This window comes from Triticum aestivum, chromosome 3D (genome assembly GCF_018294505.1).
Source record: "Triticum aestivum cultivar Chinese Spring chromosome 3D, IWGSC CS RefSeq v2.1, whole genome shotgun sequence".
Classification (NCBI taxonomy): domain Eukaryota; kingdom Viridiplantae; phylum Streptophyta; class Magnoliopsida; order Poales; family Poaceae; genus Triticum; species Triticum aestivum.
The window spans coordinates 62,231,298-62,243,632 of NC_057802.1; the positions used below are offsets into that span (position 1 = coordinate 62,231,298).

Here is a 12,335-nt window from a genome sequence, read left to right on the forward strand (position 1 = left end):
GCCGCCTCTTCACACATGCCACCACACCACCCCGCATGTATGAGGGCCCTGTGCGACGCTCCGGTGGCATTGCTACCCCCACGGCCCCCGTCTCGCCTAATGTTGGGGCGGTTCACCACGAGATCTAGCCCTTTGACTTTCCACGGACGGGCTTTGACTAGTGGACCTCTCCACCCAGTTATGTTAGGTCAGCCCATAGGGACACCTGGGAGCAACATCCGGGCCAAACCCACAGCTACATCCCCTCCGTGTAGACCCGACGCGTCCGTTTCCCCCCTCCAGGTGCCGGCGGCGGCGCCGTCCAAGAGGGGGCCACACCCTGGAGACGCGTGCCGCCTCTTCACACATCCAACCACATGTTGGAAATATGCCCTAGAGGCAATAATAAATAGGTTATTATTATATTTCCTTGTTAATGATAATCGTTTATTATCCATGCTAAAATTGTATTGATAGGAAACTCAGATGCATGTGTGGATACATAGACAACACCATGTCCCTAGTAAGCCTCTAGGAGACTAGCTCGTTGATCAATAGATGGTTACGGTTTCCTAACCATGGACATTGGATGTCGTTGATAACGGGATCACATCATTAGGAGAATGATGTGATGGACAAGACCCAATCCTAAGCCTAGCACAAGATCGTGTAGTTCGTTTGCTCAGAGCTTTTCTAATGTCAAGTATCATTTCCTTAGACCATGAGATTGTGCAACTCCCGGATACCATAGGAATGCTTTGGGTGTGCCAAACGTCACAACGTAACTGGGTGACTATAAAGGTGCACTACGGGTATCTCCGAAAGTGTCTGTTGGGTTGGCACGAATCGAGACTGGGATTTGTCACTCCGTGTAAACGGAGAGGTATCTCTGGGCCCACTCGGTAGGACATCATCATAATGTGCACAGTGTGACCAAGGAGTTGATCACGGGATGATGTGAGTTACGGAACGAGTAAAGAGACTTGCCGGTAACGAGATTGAACAAGGTATCGGGATACCGACGATCGAATCTCGGGCAAGTAACATACCGATGGACAAAGGGAATTGAATACGGGATTGATTGAATCCCCGATATCGTGGTTCATTCGATGAGATCATCGTGGAACATGTGGGAGCCAACATGGGTATCCAGATCCCGCTATTGGTTATTGACCGGAGAACGTCTCGGTCATGTCTGCATGGTTCCCGAACCCGTAGGGTCTACACGCTTAAGGTTCGATGACGCTAGGGTTATAAGGAAAGTATGTACGTGGTTACCGAATGTTGTTCGGAGTCCCGGATGAGATCCCGGACGTCATGAGGAGTTCCGGAATGGTCCGGAGGTAAAGATTTATATATGGGAAGTCCTGTTTTGGTCACCGGAAAAGTTTCGGGTGAAATTGGTAATGTACCGGGACCACCGGGAGGGTCCCGGGGGTCCACCAAGTGGGGCCACCAGCCCCAGAAGGCTGTGTGGGCCAAGTGTGGGAGGGGACCAGCCCCAGGTGGGCTGGGCGCCCAAGGCGCATGGGAGAGTGGGAGGGGCAAACCCTAGGTCCAGATGAGCCTTAGGGCCCATCTAGTGGGGCGCCCCCCCGTCTCCTCCCCTTGGCCGCCCCCCCTTGATGGGATCTAGGGCTGGCCGCCTCCTCTTGGGGGTGGAAACCCTAAGGGGGGCGCAGCCCCCTCCTCCCCTATATATAGTTGAGGTTTGGGCTGCCATACAGACATGAGAACGTCTCCTTTTGGTGCAGCCCTACCCCTCTCCCTCCTCCTCCTCTCCCGCGGTGCTTGGCGAAGCCCTGCGGGATTGCCACGCTCCTCCACCACCACCATGCCGTCGTGTTGCTGCTGGATGGAGTCTTCCCAACCTCTCCCTCTCTCCTTGCTGGATCAAGGCGTGGGAGACGTCACCGGGCTGCACGTGTGTTGAACGCGGAGGCACCGTTCTCTCGGTGCTTAGATCGGAATCAACCGCGATCTGAATCGCTACGAGTACGACTCCCTCATCCGCGTTCTTGCAACGCTTCCGCATCGCGATCTACAAGGGTATTTAGATTCACTCCCCTTCCCCTCGTTGCTAGATTACTCCATAGATTGATCTTGGTGATGCGTAGAAAATTTTGAATTTCTGCTACGTTCCCCAACAGTGGCATCATGAGCTAGGTCTATGCGTAGTTTCTATGCACGAGTAGAACACAAAGTAGTTGTGGGCGTCGATGTTGTCAATTCTTCTTGCCGCTACTAGTCTTATCTTGTTTCGGCGGCATTGTGGGATGAAGCGGCCCGGACCGACCTTACACGTACGCTTACGTGAGACAGGTTCCACCGACTGACATGCACTAGTTGCATAAGGTGGCTAGCGGGTGTCTGTCTCTCCCACTTTAGTCGGAACGGATTCGATGAAAAGGGTCCTTATGAAGGGTAAATAGAAATTGGCATATCACGTTGTGGTTTTACATAGGTAAGAAACGTTCTTGCTAGAAACCTATACAAGCCACGTAAAAACTTGCAACAACAATTAGAGGACGTCTAACTTTTTTTTGCAGCATGTGCTATGTGATGTGATATGGCCAGAAGATATGATGAATGATATATGTGATGTATGAGATTGATCATATTCTTGTAATAGGGATCACGACTTGCATGTCGATGAGTATGACAACCGGCAGGAGCCATAGGAGTTGTCTTTATTTTTTGTATGACCTGCGTGTCATTGAATAACGCCATGTAAATTACTTTACTTTATTGCTAAGCGCGTTAGCCATAGAAGTAGAAGTAATCGTTGGCGTGACAACTTCAAGAAGACACAATGATGGAGATCATGGTGTCATGCCGGTGACAAAGATGATCATGGTGCCCCGAAGATGGAGATCAAAGGAGCAAAATGATATTGGCCATATCATGTCACTATTTGATTGCATGTGATGTTTATCATGTTATGCATCTTATTTGCTTAGAACGACGGTAGTAAGTAAGATGATCCCTCACTAAAAATTTCAAGAGACGTGTTCCCCCTAACTGTGCACCGTTGCGAAGGTTCGTTGTTTCGAAGCACCACGTGATGATCGGGTGTGATAGATTCTAACGTTCGAATACAACGGGTGTTGACGAGCCTAGCATGTACAGACATGGCCTCGGAACACAAGCAAAAACACTTAGGTTGACTTGACGAGCCTAGCATGTACAGACATGGCCTCGGAACACAAGAGACCGAAAGGTCGAACATGAGTCGTATAGGAGATACAATCAACATGGAGATGTTCACCGATGATGACTAGACCGTCTCACATGATGATCGGACACGGCCTAGTTTGACTCGGATCATGAATCACTTAGATGACTAGAGGGATGTTTATCTGAGTGGGAGTTCATTAATCAGATGAACTCAATTATCATGAACATAGTCAAAAGGTCTTTACAAATTATGTCATTGCGCGTTAGTTCTACTGGTTAAGATATGTTCCTAGAGAAAATTTAGTTGAAAGTTGCTAGTAGCAATTATGCGGACTGGGTCCGTAAACTGAGGATTGTCCTCATTGCTGCACAGAAGGCTTATGTCCTTAATGCACCGCTCGGTGTGCTGAACCTCAGCGTCGTCTGTAGATGTTACGAAACATCTGACATACACGTTTTGATGACTACGTGATAGTTCAGTACGGTTTAGAATTGTGGCACCAAAGACGTTTTTGAAACGTCACAGAACATATGAGATGTTCCGAAGACTGAAATTGGGATTTCAGACTAGTGCCCACGTCAAGAAGTATGAGACCTCTGACAAGTTTCTTAAGCTTGCAAACTAAGGGAGAAAAGCTCAATCGTTGAGCATGTGCTCAGATTGTCTGAGTACCACAATCGCTTGAATCGAGTGGGAGTTAATCTCCCAGATGAGACAGTGATGGTTCTCCATAGTCACTGCCACCAAGCTAGTAGAGCTTCGTGATGAACTATAACATATCAGGGATAGTTATGATGATCCTTGAGCTATTCGCGATGTTTGACACCGCGAGAGTAGAAATCAAGAAGGAGCATCAATTGTTGATGGTTAGTAAAACCACTAGTTTCTAGAGGGGCAAGGGCAAAAGGGATACTTCATGAAACAGCAAATCGTTTGCCGCTCTAGTGAAGAATCCCAAGGTTGAACCCAAACCCGAGACTAAGTGCTTCTGCAATGAGGGGAATGGTCACTGAACCAGTACTACCCTAGATACTTGGTAGATGAGAAGGCAGGCAAGGTCGACAGAAGTATATTGGATATACATTATATGAATGTGTACTTTACTAGTACTCCTAGCAGCACCAGGGTATTAGATACCGGTTCGGTTACTAAGTGTTAGTAACTCGAAATAAAAGCTGCGGAATAAACGGAGACTAGCTAAAGGTGAGATGACGATATGTGTTGGAAGTGTTTCCAAGGTTGATGTGATCAAGCATCGCATGCTCCCTCTACCATCGAGATTTGGTGTTTGCGTTGAGCATGATTGGATTATGTTTATCGCAATACGGTTATTCATTTAAGGAGAATAATGGTTACTCTGTTTATTAGAATAATACCTTCAATGGTATTGCACCTAAAATGAATCTCGATCGTACTGATACACATGTTCATGCCAAAAGATATAAGATAGTAATGATAGTACCACATACTTGTGGCACTGCAATTGAGTCATATTGGTATAGAACGCATGAAGAAGCTCCATGTAGATGGATCTTTGGACTCAGTCGTTTTTGAAAAGATTGAGACATGCGAACCATGTCTGTTGGTATATATGCATGAAGAAACTCCATGCAGATGGATCATTTGGACTCACTTGAGACATGCAAATCATACCACATGGGCAAGATGACTGAAGGGCCTCGTTTTCAGTAAGATGGAACAAGAGAGCAACTTATTGGAAGTAATACATTTTGATGTATGCAGTCCAATGAGTGCTGAGGCATGCAGTGGATATCTTTATGTTCTTACTTCACAGATGATTTGAGTAGATGCTGAGTGTATTTACTTGATGAAACACGAGTCTGAATTATTGAAAGGTTCAAGTAATTTCAGAGTGAAATTGAAGATCGTCGTGACAAGAGGATAAAATGTCTATGATATGATCATAGAGATGAGTATCTGAGTTACGAGTTTGGCACACAATTAAGACATTGTGGAAAGTGTTTCACAATTAATACCGCCTGGAACACCATAGTGTGATGGTGTGTCCGAACATCATAACTGCACCCTATTGGATATGGTGCATGCCATGATGTCTCTTATCGAATTACCACTATCGTTTATGGGTTAGGCATTAGAGACAACCGCATTCACTTTAAAAGGGGCACCACGCAATTCCGTTGAAACGACACCGTTTAGAGAAACCTAAGTTGTCGTTTTCTTAAAAGTTTGGGGCTGCGATGCTTATGTGAAAAAGTTTCAAGCTGATAAGCTCGAACCCAAAGCGGATAAATACATCTTCATAGAAAACCCAAGACAGTTGGGTATACCTCCTATTTCAGATCTGGAAGCAAAAGTAATTGCTTCTAGAAACAGGTCCTTTCTCGAGGAAAAGTTTCTCTCGAAAGAATTGAGTGGGAGGATGGTGGAGACTTGATAAGGTTATTGAACCGTCACTTCAACTAGTGTGTAGCAGGGCACAGGAAGTTGTTCCTGTGGCATCTACACCAATTGAAGTGGAAGCTTATGATAGTGATCATGAAACTTCGGATCAAGTCACTACCAAACCTCGTAGGACGACGAGGATGCGTGCTACTTCAGAGTGGTACGTGATCCTGTCTGAGATATCATGTTGTTGGACAATACTGAACCTACGAGCTATGGAGAAGCGATGGTGGGCCCATATTCCGACAAATGGTTAGAAGCCATAAAATCCGAGAGGATCCATGTATGAAAACAAAGTATAGACTTTGAGAGTACTACTTGATGGTCGTAAGGCTGTTGAGGTAAATGGATCTTTAAGAAGAAGACGGACATGGACGGTAATGTTCCGTCTATGAAGCTCGACTTGTGGCAAAGAGTATTTCCACAAGTTCAAGGAGTTGACTACGATGAGATTTGCTCATCCGTAGCGATACTTAGGTCCGTCGGAATCATGTTAGCATTAGCTGCATTTATGAAATCTAGCAGATGGATGTCAAAAACAAGTTTCCTTACCAGTTTTCGTAAGGAAAGGTTGTATGTGATACAATCAGAAAGGTTTTGTCGATCCTAAGGATGCTAAAAGGTATGCTAGCTTCAGCGATCCTTCCATGGATTAGAGCAAGCATCTCGGAGTCAGAATATATGCTTTGATGGAGTGATCAAAGTTTTTGGGTTTATACAAAGTTTGTTAGAAACTTGTATTTACAATAAAGTGAGTGGGAGCGCTACAACATTTCTGATAAGTATATGTGAATGACATATTGTTGATCCGAAATGATGTAAAATTTCTGGAAAGCATAAAGGGTTGTTTGAAAGGAGTTTTTCAAAGGAAGACCTGGATAAAGCTACTTACATATTGGGCATCAAGATCCATAGAGATAGATCAAGACGCCTGATGATACTTTCAAAAGACAGCACACCTTGACATGATTTTGAAAGAGTTCAAAATAGATCAGCAAAGAAGGAGTTCTTGGCTGTGTTACAAGATGTGAGTATTGAGTAAGACTCAAGACCTGACCACAGCAAAAGAGAGAGAAAGGACGAAAGTCGTCCCCTATGCTTTAGACGTAGGATCTACAGTATGCTATGCTGTGTACCGCACATGAAGTGTGCCTTGCCATGAGTTGGTCAAAGGGTACAATAGTGATCCGGGAATGGATCACATGACAGCGGTCGAACTTATCCTTAGTACCTAGTGGACTAAGGAATTTTCTCGATTATGGAGGTGAAAAGGAGTTCGTCGTACAGGGTTACGTCGATGCGAACTTTGACACTAATCCGGATGACTCTGAGTAGTAAACCGGATTCGTATAGTAGAACAATTACTTGAAATGGCTCCAAGTAGCGCGTGGTAGCATCCACAAAGATGACATAGATATTCATAAAGCACACACGGATCTGAAAGGTTCAGACCCGTTGACTAATAACCTCTCTCACAAGCATAACATGATCAAACTAGAACTCATTGAGTGTTAATCACACAGAGATGTGAACTAGATTGTTGACTCTAGTAAACTCTTGGGTGTTGGTCACATGGTGATGTGACCTGTCAGTGTTAATCACATGGTGATGTGAACTAGATTATTGACTCTAGTGCAAGTGGGAGACTGTTGGAAATATGCCCTAGAGGCAACAATAAATAGGTTATTATTATATTTCCTTGTTAATGATAATCGTTTATTATCCATGCTAAAATTGTATTGATAGGAAACTCAGATGCATGTGTGGATACATAGACAACACCATGTCCCTAGTAAGCCTCTAGGAGACTAGCTCGTTGATCAATAGATGGTTACGGTTTCCTAACCATGGACATTGGATGTCGTTGATAACGGGATCACATCATTAGGAGAATGATGTGATGGACAAGACCCAATCCTAAGCCTAGCACAAGATCGTGTAGTTCGTTTGCTCAGAGCTTTTCTAATGTCAAGTATCATTTCCTTAGACCATGAGATTGTGCAACTCCCGGATACCGTAGGAATGCTTTGGGTGTGCCAAACGTCACAACGTAACTGGGTGGCTATAAAGGTGCACTACGGGTATCTCCGAAAGTGTCTGTTGGGTTGGCACGAATCGAGACTGGGATTTGTCACTCCGTGTAAACGGAGAGGTATCTCTGGGCCCACTCGGTAGGACATCATCATTATGTGCACAATGTGACCAAGGAGTTGATCACGGGATGATGTGAGTTACGGAACGAGTAAAGAGACTTGCCGATAACGAGATTGAACAAGGTATAGGGATACCGACGATCGAATCTCGGGCAAGTAACATACCGATGGACAAAGGGAATTGCATACGGGATTGATTGAATCCCCGACATCGTGGTTCATCCGATGAGATCATCGTGGAACATGTGGGAGCCAACATGGGTATCCAGATCCCGCTGTTGGTTATTGACCGGAGAACGTCTCGGTCATGTCTGCATGGTTCCCGAACCCGTAGGGTCTACACGCTTAAGGTTCGATGACGCTAGGGTTATAGGGAAAGTATGTACATGGTTACCGAATGTTGTTCGGAGTCCCGGATGAGATCCCGGACGTCACGAGGAGTTCCGGAATGGTCCGGAGGTAAAGATTTATATATGGGAAGTCCTGTTTTGGTCACCGGAAAAGTTTCGGGTGAAATCGGTAATGTACCGGGACCACCGGGAGGGTCCCGGGGGTCCACCAAGTGGGGCCACCAGCCCCAGAAGGCTGTGTGGGCCAAGTGTGGGAGGGGACCAGCCCCAGGTGGGCTGGTGCGCCCCCCCACCAAGGCCCAGGCGCATGGGAGAGTGGGAGGGGGCAAACCCTAGGTCCAGATGGGCCTTAGGGCCCATCTAGTGGGGCGCCTCCCACTCTCCTCCCCTTGGCCGCCCCCCTTGATGGGATCTAGGGCTGGCCGCCTCCTCTTGGGGGTGGAAACCCTAAAGGGGGCGCAGCCCCCTTCCCCCCTATATATACTTGAGGTTTGGGCTGCCATACGGACATGAGAACGTCTCCTTTTGGTGCAGCCCTACCCCTCTCCCTCCTCCTCCTCTCCCGCGGTGCTTGGCGAAGCCCTGCGGGATTGCCACGCTCATCCACCACCACCATGCCGTCGTGTTGCTGCTGGATGGAGTCTTCCCAACCTCTCCCTCTCTCCTTGCTGGATCAAGGCGTGGGAGACGTCACCGGGCTGCACGTGTGTTGAACGCGGAGGCACCGTACTTTCGGTGCTTAGATCGGAATCAACCGCGATCTGAATCGCTACGAGTACGACTCCCTCATCCGCGTTCTTGCAACGCTTCCGCATCGCGATCTACAAGGGTATGTAGATGCACTCCCCTTCCCTTCGTTGCTAGTAAACTCCATAGATTGATCTTGGTGATGCGTAGAAAATTTTGAATTTCTGCTACGTTCTCCAACACGGATCCCATCAGAACTCCGAAGTTAAGCGTGCTTGGGCGAGAGTAGTACTAGGATGGGTGACCTCCTGGGAAGTCCTCGTGTTGCATTCCCTTTTTAATTTTTTTGCACCGCGTGCAAAACAAAACGCACGAGCGCGACGTATGTTTAGCACGTTTTATTATTTTGCACGTTTACGGTAAGTTTTAGCTTGCTGCTCATTATTCACGCGTCTAGCGGCGGCAAGCGTGTTCTGAAAGGGGTCGAAACCATGGTAAATAGGCACTGGTGCAGTTGAACCGTGGTAAAACTCGTCTCCGTAGTTGAGCGGGAGCGGCCAAAGGAATGTGCAATCGTGTGTGTAGTGGAGCTGGGAGGGGCAAGCATAAGGGACGAAGACGGGGGTAACATGTCGGATGCGATCATACCAGCACTAAAGCACCGGATCCCATCAGAACTCCGAAGTTAAGCGTGCTTGGGCGAGAGTAGTACTAGGATGGGTGACCTCCTGGGAGGTCCTCGTGTTGCATTCCCTTTTTAATTTTTTTGCACCGCGTGCAAAACAAAACGCACGAGCGCGACGTATGTTTAGCACGTTTTATTATTTTGCACGTTTACGGTAAGTTTTAGCTCGCTGCTCATTATTCACGCGTCTAGCGGCGGCAAGCGTGTTCTGAAAGGGGTCGAAACCATGGTAAATAGGCACTGGTGCAGTTGAACCGTGGTAAAACTCGTCTCCGTAGTTGAGCGGGAGCGGCCAAAGGAATGTGCAATCGTGTGTGTAGTGGAGCTGGGAGGGGCAAGCATAAGGGACGAAGACGGGGGTAACATGTCGGATGCGATCATACCAGCACTAAAGCACCGGATCCCATCAGAACTCCGAAGTTAAGCGTGCTTGGGCGAGAGTAGTACTAGGAAGGGTGACCTCCTGGGAAGTCCTCGTGTTGCATTCCCTTTTTAATTTTTTTGTACCGCGTGCAAAACAAAACGCACGAGCGCGACGTATGTTTAGCACGTTTTATTATTTTGCACGTTTACGGTAAGTTTTAGCTCGCTGCTCATTATTCACGCGTCTAGCGGCGGCAAGCGTGTTCTGAAAGGGGTCGAAACCATGGTAAATAGGCACTGGTGCAGTTGAACCGTGGTAAAACTCGTCTCCGTAGTTGAGCGGGAGCGGCCAAAGGAATGTGCAATCGTGTGTGTAGTGGAGCTGGGAGGGGCAAGCATAAGGGACGAAGACGGGGGTAACATGTCGGATGCGATCATACCAGCACTAAAGCACCGGATTGTTGGAAATATGCCCTAGAGGCAATAATAAATAGGTTATTATTATATTTCCTTGTTCATGATAATCGTTTATTATCCATGCTAGAATTGTATTGATAGGAAACTCAGATACATGTGTGGATACATAGACAACACCATGTCCCTAGTAAGCCTCTAGTTGACTAGCTCGTTGATCAATAGATGGTTACGGTTTCCTGACCATGGACATTGGATGTCGTTGATAACGGGATCACATCATTAGGAGAATGATGTGATGGACAAGACCCAATCCTAAGCCTAGCACAAGATCGTGTAGTTCGTTTGCTCAGAGCTTTTCTAATGTCAAGTATCACTTCCTTAGACCATGAGATTGTGCAACTCCCGGATACCGTAGGAATGCTTTGGGTGTGCCAAACGTCACAACGTAACTGGGTGGCTATAAAGGTGCACTACGGGTATCTCCGAAAGTGTCTGTTGGGTTGGCACGAATCGAGACTGGGATTTGTCACTCCGTGTAAACAGAGAGGTATCTCTGGGCCCACTCGGTAGGACATCATCATAATGTGCACAGTGTGACCAAGGAGTTGATCACGGGATGATGTGAGTTACGGAACGAGTAAAGAGACTTGCCGGTAACGAGATTGAACAAGGTATCGGGATACCGACGATCGAATCTCGGGCAAGTAACATACCGATGGACAAAGGGAATTGAATACGGGATTGATTGAATCCCCGACATCGTGGTTCATCCGATGAGATCATCGTGGAACATGTGGGAGCCAACATGGGTATCCAGATCCCGCTATTGGTTATTGACCGGAGAACGTCTCGGTCATGTCTGCATGGTTCCCGAACCCGTAGGGTCTACACGCTTAAGGTTCGATGACGCTAGGGTTATAAGGAAAGTATGTACGTGGTTACCGAATGTTGTTCGGAGTACCGGATGAGATCCCGGACGTCACGAGGAGTTCCGGAATGGTCCGGAGGTAAAGATTTATATATGGGAAGTCCTGTTTTGGTCACCGGAAAAGTTTCGGGTGAAATCGGTAATGTACCGGGACCACCGGGAGGGTCCCGGGGGTCCACCAAGTGGGGCCACCAGCCCCAGAAGGCTGCGTGGGCCAAGTGTGGGAGGGGACCAGCCCCAGGTGGGCTGGTGCGCCCCCCCACCAAGGCCCAAGGCGCATGGGAGAGTGGGAGGGGCAAACCCTAGGTCCAGATGGGCCTTAGGGCCCATCTAGTGGGGCGCCCCCCCTCTCCTCCCCTTGGCCGCCCCCCTTGATGGGATCTAGGGCTGACCGCCTCCTCTTGGGGGTGGAAACCCTAAGGGGGGCGCAGCCCCCTCCTCCCCTATATATAGTTAAGGTTTGGGCTGCCATACAGACATGAGAACGTCTCCTTTTGGTGCAGCCCTACCCCTCTCCCTCCTCCTCCTCTCCCGCGGTGCTTGGCGAAGCCCTGCGGGATTGCCACGCTCCTCCACCACCACCATGCCGTCGTGTTGCTGCTGGATGGAGTCTTCCCAACCTCTCCCTCTCTCCTTGCTGGATCAAGGCGTGGGAGACGTCACCGGGCTGCACGTGTGTTGAACGCGGAGGCACCGTTCTTTCGGTGCTTAGATCGGAATCAACCGCGATCTGAATCGCTACGAGTACGACTCCCTCATCCGCGTTCTTGCAACGCTTCCGCATCGCGATCTACAAGGGTATGTAGATTCACTCCCCTTCCCCTCGTTGCTAGATTACTGCATAGATTGATCTTGGTGATGCGTAGAAAATTTTGAATTTCTGCTACGTTCCCCAACACCACACCACCCTGCATGTATGAGGGCCCGGTGCGACGCTCCGGTGGCATTGCTACCCCCACGGCCCCCGTCCCGCCTAACGCTGGGGCGGTTGACCATGAGATCTAGCCCTTTGACTTTCCACGGACGGGCTTTGACAAGTGGACCTCTCCACCTGGTTGTCTTAGGTCAGCCCATAAGAACACCTGAGAGCAACATCCGGGCCAAACCCACAGCTACATCCCCTCCGTGTCGACCCGACGAGTCCGTTTCCACCCTCCAGGTGCCGGCGGCG

General features: G+C 48.2%; 2 non-coding genes and 2 pseudogenes across 2 annotated transcripts; 3 read left to right on the forward strand and 1 right to left on the reverse strand.

Moving 5' to 3' along the window:
- Positions 1 to 12,335, reverse strand: part of LOC123076155 (chaperone protein ClpB1-like) — a 44,956-nt pseudogene that overhangs the window by 27,771 nt on the left and 4,850 nt on the right.
- Positions 8,986 to 9,104, forward strand: LOC123081105 (uncharacterized; annotated as a pseudogene).
- LOC123081209 (5S ribosomal RNA) lies at positions 9,406 to 9,524 on the forward strand. The gene has a single exon (XR_006438686.1). It is a non-coding gene; the product is annotated as a 5S ribosomal RNA (ribosomal RNA).
- LOC123081242 (5S ribosomal RNA) lies at positions 9,826 to 9,944 on the forward strand. Its single transcript, XR_006438712.1, has one exon. It is a non-coding gene; the product is annotated as a 5S ribosomal RNA (ribosomal RNA).